Raw genomic sequence first — 13602 nt, 5'->3', positions numbered from 1 at the left:
TCAATATTTATCTTTTTGAAGAACAACCAAACCACTGTCCACAGCAGCTGCAGTATTTTACCTTCCCACCAGCAGCGTATGAAGGTTCCAATTTCTCCATATCCTCTCCAAGACTTATTTTCTGTCATTTTGTTTTTTAATTTCAGTTATCCTAATAAGTGTGAAATGATATCCCATTGTTTTTGATTTGCATTTCCCTAAAGTTTATTTCTTAATGGTTGCCCTGGGATGTACAATTAAATACCTTAATTTATAACAATCTATTTTGAATTAATATATTTCAACAGCATATGAAAACTTTGCTACTACTATATATATATATACATATATATATATATACACACACATATATATAGCAAAGTAACGCTCAAAATTCTCCAAGCCAGGCTTCAACAGTATGTGAGCCAAGAACTTCCAGATGTTCAAGCTGGATTTAGAAAAGGCAGAGGAACCAGAGATCAAATTGCCAACATCTGTTGGATCATAGAAAAAGCAACAGAGTTCCAGAAAAACACCTACTTCTGCTTTACTGACTACGCCATAGCCTTTGACTTATGAATCACAATAAACTGGAAAATTCTTCCAGAGATGGGAATACCAGACCACTTTACCTGCCTCCGGGCTTTCCTTGTGGCTTAGCTGGTAAAGAATCTGCCTGCAGTGCAGGAGACCTGGGTTTGATCCCTGGGTCGGGAAGGTCTCCTGGAGAAGGGAAAGGCTACTCACTCCAGTATTCTGGCCTGGAGAATTCATGGACTGTATAATACATGGGGTTGCAAAGAGTCAGACATGACTGAGCAACTTTCACTCACTCATTTGCCTGCCTCCTGAGAAACTGGTATGCAGGTCAAGAAGCAACAGAACCAGACATGGAACAATGGACTGGTTCCAAATTGGGAAAGGAGTAGGTCAAGGCTGTATATTATCACCCTGCTTTTTTAACTTCTATGCAGAGTACATCATGTGAAATGCCGGGCTGGATAAAGCACTAGCTGAAATCAAGATTGCTGGGATAAATACAGTGACCTCAGATATGCAGATGACACCACCCTTATGGCAGAAAGTGAAGAGGAGTTAAAGAACCTCTTGATGGAAGTGAAAGAGGAGAGTGAAAAAGCTGGCCTATTGGCATACACACACACACACACACACACACACACACACACACATATATATATATATAGCTTTGTCATTCTCATTACATATTTATACATTGTGTGCCCATCAGTAGATTTGTAATTATAGTTTTATGTAATTGTATTTTAAATCATATAGGAAAGAAAGAATTACAAACCAAAATTAAATTAACATTAACTTTTATATTTACTTAAGTTGTTACTTTTACCAGAATTCTTTATTTCCTCACATGGTTTCAAATTAGTGTCCTTTATTTCAGCCTAAAGGACTGATCAGATCAGATCAGATCAGTCGCTCAGTCGTGTCCTACTCTTTGTGACCCCATGAATCGCAGCACGCCAGGCCTCCCTGTCCATCACCAACTGCCGGAGTTCACTGAGACTCATGTCCATCGAGTCAGTGATGCCATCCAGCCATCTCATCCTCTGTCGTCCCTTTCTCCTCCTGCCCCCAATCCCTCCCAGCATCAGTCTTTTCCAATGAGTCAACTCTTCGCATGAGGACTGATACTCTTTATCTTTTTAGTAGTGGGTCTCTGTCTTTGTTTACCTGAGAATGTTTTCATTTCTCCTTCATTTAAAAACATTTTAGAGGGGAAAGTATGGGAAAGGGATAATTAGGGAGTTTGGGATGGACATGGATACAGTGCTATATTTAAAGTGGGTAACCAACAAGGACCTACTGTATAGCACATGGAACTCTGATCAATGTTCTGTGGCAGGTTGGATGGGGAGGGGAGTTGGGGGGAGAATGGATATTTGTTTATGTATGACCGAGTCCCTTCACTGTTCACCTGAAACTATCACAACATTGTTAAACGGCTATACCCCAACACACACAAAAAAGCTAAAAAAACATTTTAAAATATGTAAGCAAATTTTCAAAAATATGTAACAGTTCACCATCTTAACCATTTCTAAGTGTATATTTCAGTAGTGTCAACCACATTAACGTTGTTGGGCAACAGATCTCCACAACTTTTTCATTTTGAAGAACTGAAACCCTGTATGCATTGACTAAAAAGTCCACATTTCCTCCTCAACTCAGCCCCTGGAAACCACCATTCTACGCTTTGTTTCTGTGAGATTTACTACTAGGGTATCTTATATAAATGGAATCATTCAATATTTGTCTTTTTGTGGCTGGCTTATTTCAATGTAGCATAATATCCTAAAGGTTTATCCACATCATAGCATGTCACATGAATATTATTCATGAAAGGCTGAATAATATTCTGTTGCATTTATATATCACATTTTCTTTATCCATTGATCTGTCAAGGAACATTTGGGTTGTTTGGACCTCTTTGCTATTTTCAATAATACTGCAATAAACATGGGTGTGCAAATCTCTCTTTAAGATTTTGCTTTCAATTCTTTTGTATATATATACCCAGAAATGAGATTGCTGGATCATATGGTAATTCTATTCTGAAATTTTAAAGACACTTCCATCCTACTTTTTTATAGTGGTTGCACAATTTTACATTCTCATTATCAGTACAAAATGGTTCCAGTTTCTCCATAGCCTCATATATTGACCATATAAATATGTGTCTTCTTATGAATGTTCTATTTTGTTCCACTTACCTGTGTGTGTGTGTGTGTGTGTGTGTGCGCGCGCGCACACTCAGTAGCTCAGTCATGATTGACTCTTTGCAACCCCGTAGAGTATAGCCTGTCATGCCCCTTGGTCCATGGAATTTTTCAGGCAAGAACACTGAAGTGGGCTGCCATTTCCTCTTCCAGGGAATCATCCCAACCCAAGGATCGAACCCAAGTCTCCTGCATTGACAGGTGGATTCTTTACCACTGTGCCCCCTGGGAAGCTGACTGTGTCTCAACTCTCATTAATATCACAATGTCTTGATGGCTGTAGATTTAGTATATCTTGAAATCAGCTGATGTGAATCCTTCAACTTTGTTTCTGTTTTTCAAAATCATCTTGAAATGATATTTATATTATAATATAAAGTATTATATTTCCTTTGCCTTTTTACATAAATTTTAGAATAAGCTTGATATTTCTATAAAAGAAATCCTACTATGGTTTTGATTAGAATTGCATTGAACCTATAGATCATTTTTGGAGGAACTGACATTTTAAGCATTTTGAATGTTCTGATCCATCCACATTGTTTCTCTCTCTATTCATTTAAGTGTTTGATGTATTTCATGATCTTTTTGAAAAAAAGGTCCTGAAGATAACTTAGTAGCTTTATCCCTAATATCTCACACATTTTTGGTGATAGTGTAAGTGGTACTGTTTTAAAATTTTCATTTCTAACTGTTAATTGGTAGTATGTGCTTAATTGTGTCGAATTCTTTCCAGTCCCATGGACTATAGCCCACTAGACTCCTCTGTCCATGGAGTTTTCCAGGCAAGAATAATGAAATGGTTGCCAATTCTGATTCCAGGGGATCTTCTTTTCTTTTTTTAGGATTTATTTTCTTTACTTTACAATATTGTATTGGTTTTGCCATACAACATGAATCTGCCACAGGTGTACACGTGTTCCCCATCCTGAACCCCCCAGTCCACTTCCCTCCCCATACCATCCCTCTGGGTCATCCCAGTGCACCAGACCCAAGCATCCTGTATCCTGCATCGAAATTAGACTGGCGATTCATTTCATATATGATATTATATATGCTTCAATGCCATTCTCCCAAATCACCCCACTCTCTCCCTCTCCCACAGAATCCAAAAGACTGTTCTATACATCAGTGTCTCTTTTGCTGTCTCACATACAGGGTTATCGTTACCATCTTTCTAAATTCCATATATATGCGTTAGTATACTGTATTGGTGTTTTTCTTTCTGGCTTACTTCACTCTGTATAATAGGCCCCAGTTTCATCCACCTCATTAGAACTGATTCAAATGTATTCTTTTTAATGGCTGAGTAATACTCCATTGTGTATATATATCACAGCTTTCTTATCCATTCGTCTGCTGATGGACATCCAGGTTGCTTCCATGTTCCAGGGGATCTTCTTGACCCAGGGATCTTAACGTCTTTTTTGTCGTCTGCATTGGCAGCCAGATTCTTTACCACTAGTGCCACCTGGGAAGCCCCAGTAGTATATAAAAATGCAATTGGTTCTTGTGTATTGACTTTGTGTCTTCCAATCTTGTTAATAAGACAATTGATATAGACAAAATCAATACCCTCCTTTTTAGCCCATAAGTATTTTTTCTTCCCTTCTTGTACTGACTAGTCATAGCAGAGAACAGAAGGGCCAACACTGAAAACAAGATTAAGAGAAAGTCTTTGAATACGAAACCACAGTTCCATTTCCCCATTTGTTTTTCAGAACACTGGCAGCCTGGCTTGTACTCCCGTAGGTAAGAACTTGGGCTTTTTTCTGGAGTAACTGAAGGGCCCTCTGGAAAAGATCCATATTTGAGGAGGTGAGGGTCAACTACTGATCAACTGGGTCACCACTGAGCAACACACAATGAAACCATTAACCAACCAGTCCTGCTCATCCACACTGAGCTTCCCACTACCTTCTTTTTTCTTTTGTTTTGTTTTTTTGGCCATACTGTGTGGCTTGTGGGATCTTAGTTCCCTGACCAGGGATCGAATCTGGGCCATCGGCAGTGAAAATGTAGACTTCCAACCGTTGAAGAGCCAGGGAATTTCTCCAACTACCTTTTATTGTTTATTTTTTTTTAATTTAACATATGAAAAGACTGTCAAGAATCAAAGCTTGCTTGCACTGTGAATTACAGATCAAAACAAAGTAATGGTGAAAAGAATAGAGGAAACAAAGGCAAAGCACAGAGCGAAGTATTTGAAGTACGTCAAAACTTATACTCTTGTAAAAATGGGAAGGGGCTTCCCTAGTGGTCACTGCAGGTAAAGAATCTGCCTGCAATGCAGGAGCTGCAGGTGACACGGGCTCAATCCCTGGGTCGGGAAGATCCCCTGGAGGAGGGCATGGCAACCCACTCCAGTGTTCTTGCCTGGAGAATCCCATGGTCAGAGGAGCCTGGTGGGCTACAGTCCATGGGGTCGCAAAGAGTTGGGCACGACTGAAGTGACTTGGCATGCACACAGAAAGGGGAAGATACTGTATCACTGAAATAAGAAGAGGGTGCTATAAAACAGAGCAATCGGAGGACAAAAAGAATCTCATAAGTAAAAATATAATATTATAGACTTCATTAGAATGTTTATAACGTAAAGTGGAGAAATTCTTATAGAAAGTAAAACAAAAAATACACAGGGATGAAGAGAGGAGAGGAAATATTCCTCAATCTAGGAGGTCCCAGTGTATAACTAAAAGGAGTTTTATGAACCTAGAAGGGAGAAAGCAGAAGTAAAAAGTAATAATCAAAGAAGCAACCCTTAAAATGATCAGAACTGGAAGGCATGGGTATTTAAATTCAATGAGCCTACTGAATGCCTTGAACAATGAAGAAGGCATGTTATGACATTTCAGAACGTCTAGGCTAAGAGAAGATCCTACATCTTTCAGGGAGAACAGACAAGATGCATCCAGAGTGTCAAAAATTTTAGAATGGCAGAAAATTTTCAATGTGTGCAGTAATACAGTGCTGTCAAAATTATTCTGGAAAATAATTTCAACCTATAATTCTGTACTAATTCAAAGTATCAATCAAGGTAGGAGTAAAACGCTAGTCTTAATAGCTATAGTTAGTAAAAAGCTAGATATACTAAGTTTCCATGTAGCCTTACATTCATATATCCTTTCTCTGGGGGCTTCCCAGATAGCACTAGTAGTAAAGAACCTGCCTGCCAATGCAGGAGACACAAGAGACGTGGATTTGATCCCTGGGTTGGGAAGATCCCCTGGAATAGGAAATGGCAACCCACTCCAGTAATTTTTCCTGGAGAATCCCACAGACAGAGTTGCCTGGTGGGCTGCAGTCCATAGGGTTGCAAAGAGTCGGACACGACTGAAGCAACTTAGAGTGCACGCACATCCTTACGCTGGAATCTACTGAAGGGAGCCATCCAGCAAGTGAGAAAGCGAAGTGAAAGTTGCTCAGTTGTGTCTGACTCTTTGTGACCCCATGGACTGTCCATGGAATTCTCCAGGCCAGAATACTGGAGGGGTATGAAGAGGAAAAGTTAAAATTTTTACATAACCTCCTGCCCCTTATGTCTCTGTAACTCAGCTTGCTCCTTGCAAAGTCTGAATCACGTAGGTCTCAGAAAGTGGGGACTCACAATACTAGGAACTGGAGCTTATCTCACTTACCCTTGTCCTGCTCTTTGCAATTGCCCTAGCCCCTACAAAACCGCAAACCCGCTTAATCATGCCTGTCCGTGTATAAAAACTCTGTAACCCCTTTGTCTGGGGCTCAGAGCTTGGAGTGTTAACTCCTCTGGGCCCGCCAGCATAGTAAATCTGAGTTCTCCAACTCTCTGAGTGTGATGCTTGGTTTCTACAACATTTCTGGAGGCCCCAGCAAGATTCCAACCACGCCGGCCCCTTGAGTCACTGGACTGGTGGCTCAGCCGGGCTGGAGTGAAGGAACCCTGAGAAGAAGGAGGAGGCACACCACCTGACGGTATTCCGGGTTCTCTTTTGGACCCGTGTTCCGACTCTCCGGATGGCCAAGCCCCGAATGGACTCACTGGAGGGATGGACCAACTCACCAGGAATGGCCACAGGATAAGGTAAAGCTCCAGGGCCAGTCCCCAGTGAGGACCTACCCCAACGGGCAAAAGAGGAGACTGATCACCTCCTTGGGCTCCCAGGAAGGGAACATCAGATAGCGAGAACTGGGGACCCGGGAGAAGAGAGGTATTGTGACTAATAACCTCCCTGGAGCTCCCAGGAAGGGAGCAACAGTTAAGGAAACCTGAAGACTCGGGAGAAAGGAGGCATTGTGATAGCCTCTGAATGATTGTGAGTGTGTGATTGCTGATTGAACAGAGTGAGAGAAATTTTTCTTCTTGGAAACTGCAAAACCAATTCTTTTTGCATATGCAATTAAAAACAACGATGGGCTGCTGTCTATGGGGTCGCACAGAGTCGGACACTACTGAATCGACTTAGCAGCAGCAGCAGCAGCAGCTTGTTAAAAGGCCTGCCTAGGAAAAAGCTTGAAGTTAACCCTTTCCATGTCCTTGAAATACACAGCCAACTTTGCCTGAAACCTCAGCCTTGGGCAAATTAGAACTTCAAGCAAAGAAAAAAAGGGGTCAAAGAGATATTTTAAATCTCAAACAAAAAAACTATAAGATCTCTGTCAGTCTGTCTGTCTGGATTTATGTATGTCTCAGTGTATGTCTTTTGTTTTTTTCTGATAATATTGTTTACGTTGTAAATGGGTTCTAATTTAATTGGCCTAAAGAAAAGTAAGTACTTACAAATCAAACAATTCTAAATACAAGAAAAATTAACCTAAATAAATTTCAGATTCACATAAACTTGGAAATATTCAATATTAAATATCTAGTATTAATGTTTGTTTGTTAATCTAATAAGGAAGTAGGATGTATGCTTTTGCTAAAGAAGATATAAGAATAAAATTACATTTTATAAAGGGAAAATAAAGTAGGTCTGACTTACAGGTAGCTGTTACAGAAAGTAATTAAAAGGTTTGTGGAAAGTGGACCCTGAAAAAAAGTTTTACGCATGGTTAGGACTGAGTTTAAAATAAATTTAATTAAGTTTACCTAAATGAGTTTAAAGTAAGCTGGCACAAAAACTTGAATTTGGCCTTTCTCTCTGTTAAGAGGACATACTTTCTTCAGATGCTGAACTGCTTTTAATAATAGATTTAAGTTTCTTTACCTCTTAATTGATCTGTTCTATATTTACCTTTGAAATCTTTTGTTAACTTTGGCTAAGTGAATAACTATTATTTCACAGTAACTTATATGATCCTACCTGACTAAGTGTTATAAACTCTTTTGATATTTATCAACAAAACTTCCAAATAACTTGACTTCCAGCTAGCTTTGGGATGCTTCCAGAGGGCCCCTGAAACATCCCAAAGAGCTATTAAGCTACCTGGGTTCATTGGACATGTTAAATTACATGAGAAGTACTGTTGAAGGGGTGATAAATCTTTTCAGGTTATACTGTATGGTTGATGTTACAATATAGATACCCTAAAATTATGTGAAATTCATATAGATCTGATATGCCATGATAAAATACAAATATAATTCTAGTTATCATATTAAAGTGTTATGACCAGGTTTCTTTATCAGTTGCAATAGAACCAGATTTTAAACATGCCTCCTATGGTTTTACTCTCATGCCTTTAGAAGAATACTACTAGTTTTTCAAAATATATGAAAAGACTTTCTAAGATTAAGCAGATAAACAAATTTTGTTATTAACAGTAAGCTGGTACCAGACTGGAATTTGGTCTTCTTTCTGTTTAGAGAATGAAGTTTTCTTAGAATGCAGCTTTTGATAACAGATTATGAATTTCTTTGCCTTTAAGTGATTTTATTTGTTTTTAAAATCTTTTTGTTACTTTGGTAAAGTAAATAAACATTATTTAAGATTATGGTACATGTAGACAAAGCTCATTCTGCTTCTATAAAAAAATAATCCCTCACGGTTGGACTTTTGCTATCTTGATGTTCTTAAAACATGGTAATAGTCTGCTCCTAAATCAGGAAATTAAAAATGGATAAACAACAGCTAAAAATCAAAGAGCCAGGGCTATGGGAAATCCAAGACAGTAGCTTGGCTTTTTCTGGCTCCCTGACAGACCTCATTTTTATTTGATGGGTTAAAGCCTTCCCTGGCTACAGTGTTAATGCCTTTACAATGAGTTCTTCAAAAAAAAAGAAAAGAAAAAATTATGTTTCATTGAATATTAAGTTCTAGTTTTGCTAATTAAGGTCTGTGCTTACTAAGGCACTTCTGAAATAGTTCCTTGTTATATTATATTGCTAAAAGGTTTAATTAAGTTATTAAAAAGGACACTCTAAGATTATTTCTAAAGCTTATGTCAGTAACCAGTCTTTGGATAAAGGTCAGATGCTCCATGATATACAACCAGGAGATTAACACTTAGCTGTAATCATTTACGGAGAAAGCAATGGCAACCCACTCCAGTACTCTTGCCTGGAAAATCCCATGGACAGAGGAGCCTGGTAGGCTGCAGTCCATGGGGTCGCTAAGAGTTGGGCACGACTGAGCGACTTCACTTTCATTTTTCACTTTCATGCATTGGAGAAGGAAATGGCAACCCACTCCAGTGTTCTTGCCTGGAGAATCCCAGGGACAGAGGAGCCTAGTAGGCTGCTGTCTATGGGGTTGCACAGAGTCAGACACAACTGAAGTGACTTAGCAAGCAGTAGCAGCAGCATAATCATTTAACTGAGTCAATTGACCTGGGGAATACCAGGCTATATCCAATGAGAGTTTTTGACTTAAATTCTTGCTTATGACTTTACTAATAACTGCTAGCTATATTATTTTCTATGTAGATTGTTTCAAAAGATTATTTCTTATGTTACCAAATGTGTGATGAGCCTGTGATAAAATGCTGATATGCAGTTCCATATGAGATCAATAATTGTAATAATGTAACTCTAGACAGGGGAAGAAGCAACAAGAGGAAATATTTTCCTGGACCAAGAGGCTAGTAAGACAGGTATGGTCCAGAGATTTTTGCTACCTACAAGGCCTGGCCTAGTGACAACACATTTGAGTGGCCTATCAATAGAATCTTTGTTAGACCGGAAATGAGCCCTCCCAGCACCACGGGACACAATGACCATGAAAACCCACAAGACACAGTCACATATGTGGCTATGAAGGGGCCCTGCCGACTGGAAGTTTGCCCTTGCCAGCTGCCTCTACAAAGACTAAATCATGACCAATACAAGATGCTGACCTTCAACACCCCCTTGAAAGGAGTTCAGGATGGAGACAAAAAATAAGGCACTCAGTGCTCTGGAAAAAAAAACAAACAAACAGGCCTTCAGATTGTCAGATGTTTTCAGGTGAAGATTTTTGTGAGTCCAAATTCTTGCATCTTCCAAACCTAGAGAAACACCAATGTCACAAATCAATGTCTGGATCTGGTTCTCCTGGCTAGCCCCTCAGCAGCTTTCCTACTTCTATTCATCTTTGGGCCATGTATCTTTAACTTTCTTGTTAAATTTGTTTCTCCAAGTAGTTGTACGACAAGAATACCCCCCGGCCAACACCCAGACAGCGCTAGAACAAGCTGCCTTATCATTCTGTGGACTCTTACCGCCCTCCGTAAAGGCACCCCGAGGTCCTCAGGCTAGTCTCCCTTTGAGATCTTATACGGGAGACCACTCCCAGTGATAGAAAAGCTCAAGGGAGACCACCAACAACTAGCTGACCTGGAGATATCTCAACATCTCCAGGCCCTGGGAAAAGTTTTCCACCATTTGTCCCGAGAAACCTTAAAAAGGACACCCATTCCTTTGGGAAATTGGGTTCATCCCTATAAGCCAGGAGATGAGGTATGAGTTAAAACATTGGAAAAAAGAACCACTTCAGCCAGTTTGGACAGGCCTTCTCACAGTCGTCCTGACAACCTCTACTGCTGTTACAGTTACAGGCGTCATCCCTTGGATCCACCACACCAGAGTCAAGAAGGCAGTGGCCTCCTGTAATGAGGACAACTGGAAAACAGTTCAGGAACCTGAAAATCCCCTCAAGGTCTGGTTCCAAAAACAATGGTCTTCGCCCACAAAAGACACTGAGCCCCGGTTAGCTGTCTGTTACCTCACTGTAGTGGGGAAGCCTCATTCTTATTAGATGTTTCTTATGATCGATTCTCGGAGAAGACAATGGCACCCCACTCCTGTACTTTTGCCTGGAAAATCCCATGGACGGAGGAGCCTGGTAGGCTGCAGTCCATGAGGTTGCTAAGGGTCAGACATGACTGAGCGACTTCACTTTCACTTTTCACTTTCATGCATTGGAGAAGGAAATGGCAACCCACTACAGTGTTCTTGCCTGGAGAATCCCAGGGATGGGGGAGCCTGGTGGGCTGCAGTCTATGGGGTCACACAGAGTCGGACACGACTGAAGTGACTTAGCAGCAGCAGCAGACCTACTGCCAGCTGAAAAGGGAGGACTCTGCCTCTTCTTAAATGAAGAATACTGCTTTTATGTAAACCAATCAGAATTAGTCAGGGACATGGCCCAACAGCTAAGGGAATGAATCATGAAGAGGAGAGAAGAACTAGCAAATTCCTGGGGTAATTGGAACAATATCTGGAGCTGGGCATTGTGGCTTCTCCCTTTAACTGATCCTCTCTTCATGTTCTTTGCAGCACTCGTCTGGCCCTTGTATTCTCAAAGCTATCACCCAGTTCATAACCTCTCAAATTGAGTCCGTAAAGTTACAAATGGTAATAGCTCAATATAGCCCCCTATATTGAGGGGATCTCTGAATGTCTTACCAAAACATGAGATGATGCTTTCTACAATGAGTGATAGAAGCATCAAGAGTGGGGAGTGAAGAGGAAAAGTTAAATTTTTTACATAACCTCCTGCTCCTTCTGCCTCTGTAACTCAGCCTGTTCCTTGCAAAGTCTGGATCACGTAGGTCTCAGAAAGTGGGGACTCATAACACTAGGAACTGGAGCTTATATCACTCACCCTTGTCCTGCTCTGTGCAACCGCCCTAGCCCCTACAAACCCGCAAACCCACTTAATCACGCCTGTCCATGTATAAAAACTCTGTAACCCCTTTGTTTGGGGCTCAGAGCTTGGAGTGTTAACTCCTCTGGGCCCGCTGGCATAATAAACCTGAGTTCTCCAGCTCTCTGAGTGTGGTGCTTGGTTTCTGGAGTACTGGTTTCTACAACAGGTAGCGCTTCCCTTCTCCATGGGATCTTCCCAACCCAAGGATCAAACCCAGTTCTCCCACATTGCAGACGTATTCTTTACCAGCTGAGCCACAAGAGAAGCCCAAGAATACTGGAGTGGGTAGCCTATCCCTTCTCCAGTGGATCTTCCTGACCCAGGTATCCAACTGGTATCTCCTGCATTGCAGGCAGATTCTTTACCAACTGAGCTATCAGGGAAGCCCCCTGAAAGTAAGGGAACAGTTCAATTTGAGAAGAAAATGTGTCTTCTGCTCTCAGATGAAATCACCTTAGATATCAATTACATATACTTGGTTGATGGTATTGTTGAACGCAGCTATGTCCTTACTGATTTTCTGCCTGCTGAAGCTATTTCTGTTAGAGAGTTGTTGAGGTCTTTGGCAGCTCAGTGTAAAGAATCTGCCTGCAGTGCAGGAGATGCAGGAAACATGGGTTCGATCCCTGGGTCAGGAAGATCACCCGGAGGAGGGCATGTCAACCCACTCCAGTATTCTTGCCAGGAAGATTCCACAGGCAGAGGAGTCTGGTGGGCTATTGTTCACGGAATCGCAAAGAGGAGAATGCGACTGAGTACACCAACTATAATAGTAAATTCATTTATTTCTCCTTGCATTTCTGTCAACTTTGACTCACGTATTTTGATGCTCTGTTGCTAGGTGCATACATATTAAAGATGGTTGTGTCTTCCTGGAGAATTGAACTTTTATCACCAGGTGGTGCTCTCCCTTATCTCTGATAACTTTTCTTGTTCTGAAGACGGCTCTGTCTGAAATTAATATAGCTTCTCCTGCTTTCTTTTGATTAGTGTTAGCATAGTACATCTTTCTCCATCCCTAGCCCCTTGCTACTTCTTCCTCCAATTTTATGAGACATAAGTCATTTTCAGTCAGTTCAGTGGCTCACTCGTGTCTGACTCTGCAACCCCATGGACTGCAGCATGCCAGGCTTCTCTGTCCATCACCAACTCCTGGAGCTTGCTCAAACTCATGTCCATCGAGTCGGTGATGCCATCCAACCATCTCATCCTCTGTCATTCCCTTCTCCTCCTGCCTTCAATCTTTGCCAGCATCAGGGTCTTTTCCAGTGAGTCAGTTCTTTGCATCAGGTGGCCAAAGTACTGAAGCTTCAGCTTTTGCATCAGTCCTTCCAATGAATATTCAGGATTGATTTCTTTTAGGATTGACTGGTTTGATTTCCTTGCAGTCCAAGGGACTCTCAAGAGTCTTCTCCAGCACCACAGTTCAAAAGTATCAATTCTTCGGTGCTCAGCTTTCTTTATAACATTCTGTAAATTTTAGGTTTACAGATTGATGCACATATACTGCTACAAAATATTTACCACAATAAAGTTAGTGAACATGTCCTTTGCTTCACATAATTACCATTTTGTTATTACAGTGAAAACATTAAAGCTCTAATGTCATAGCAACCATCCCTTTACTTTCAATCTTTATGTGTTTTTATATTTAAAGTGGGTTTCTTGTAGACAATATAGAGTTAGGTTGTATTTCTTAGACATCCCCTGGCAGAGTGGTTTGGACCCTGCATTTCCATTGCTTCAGGCATGGGTTCAACCCCTGGTCAGGGAACTAGAATCCTGCCAACTGTGCAGCACAGCCAAAAATATAAATAAATAAAAAG

This window comes from Bos mutus, chromosome 16, assembly GCF_027580195.1.
Source record: "Bos mutus isolate GX-2022 chromosome 16, NWIPB_WYAK_1.1, whole genome shotgun sequence".
Lineage (NCBI taxonomy): Eukaryota > Metazoa > Chordata > Mammalia > Artiodactyla > Bovidae > Bos > Bos mutus.
This window is presented reverse-complemented; position numbering follows the sequence as displayed.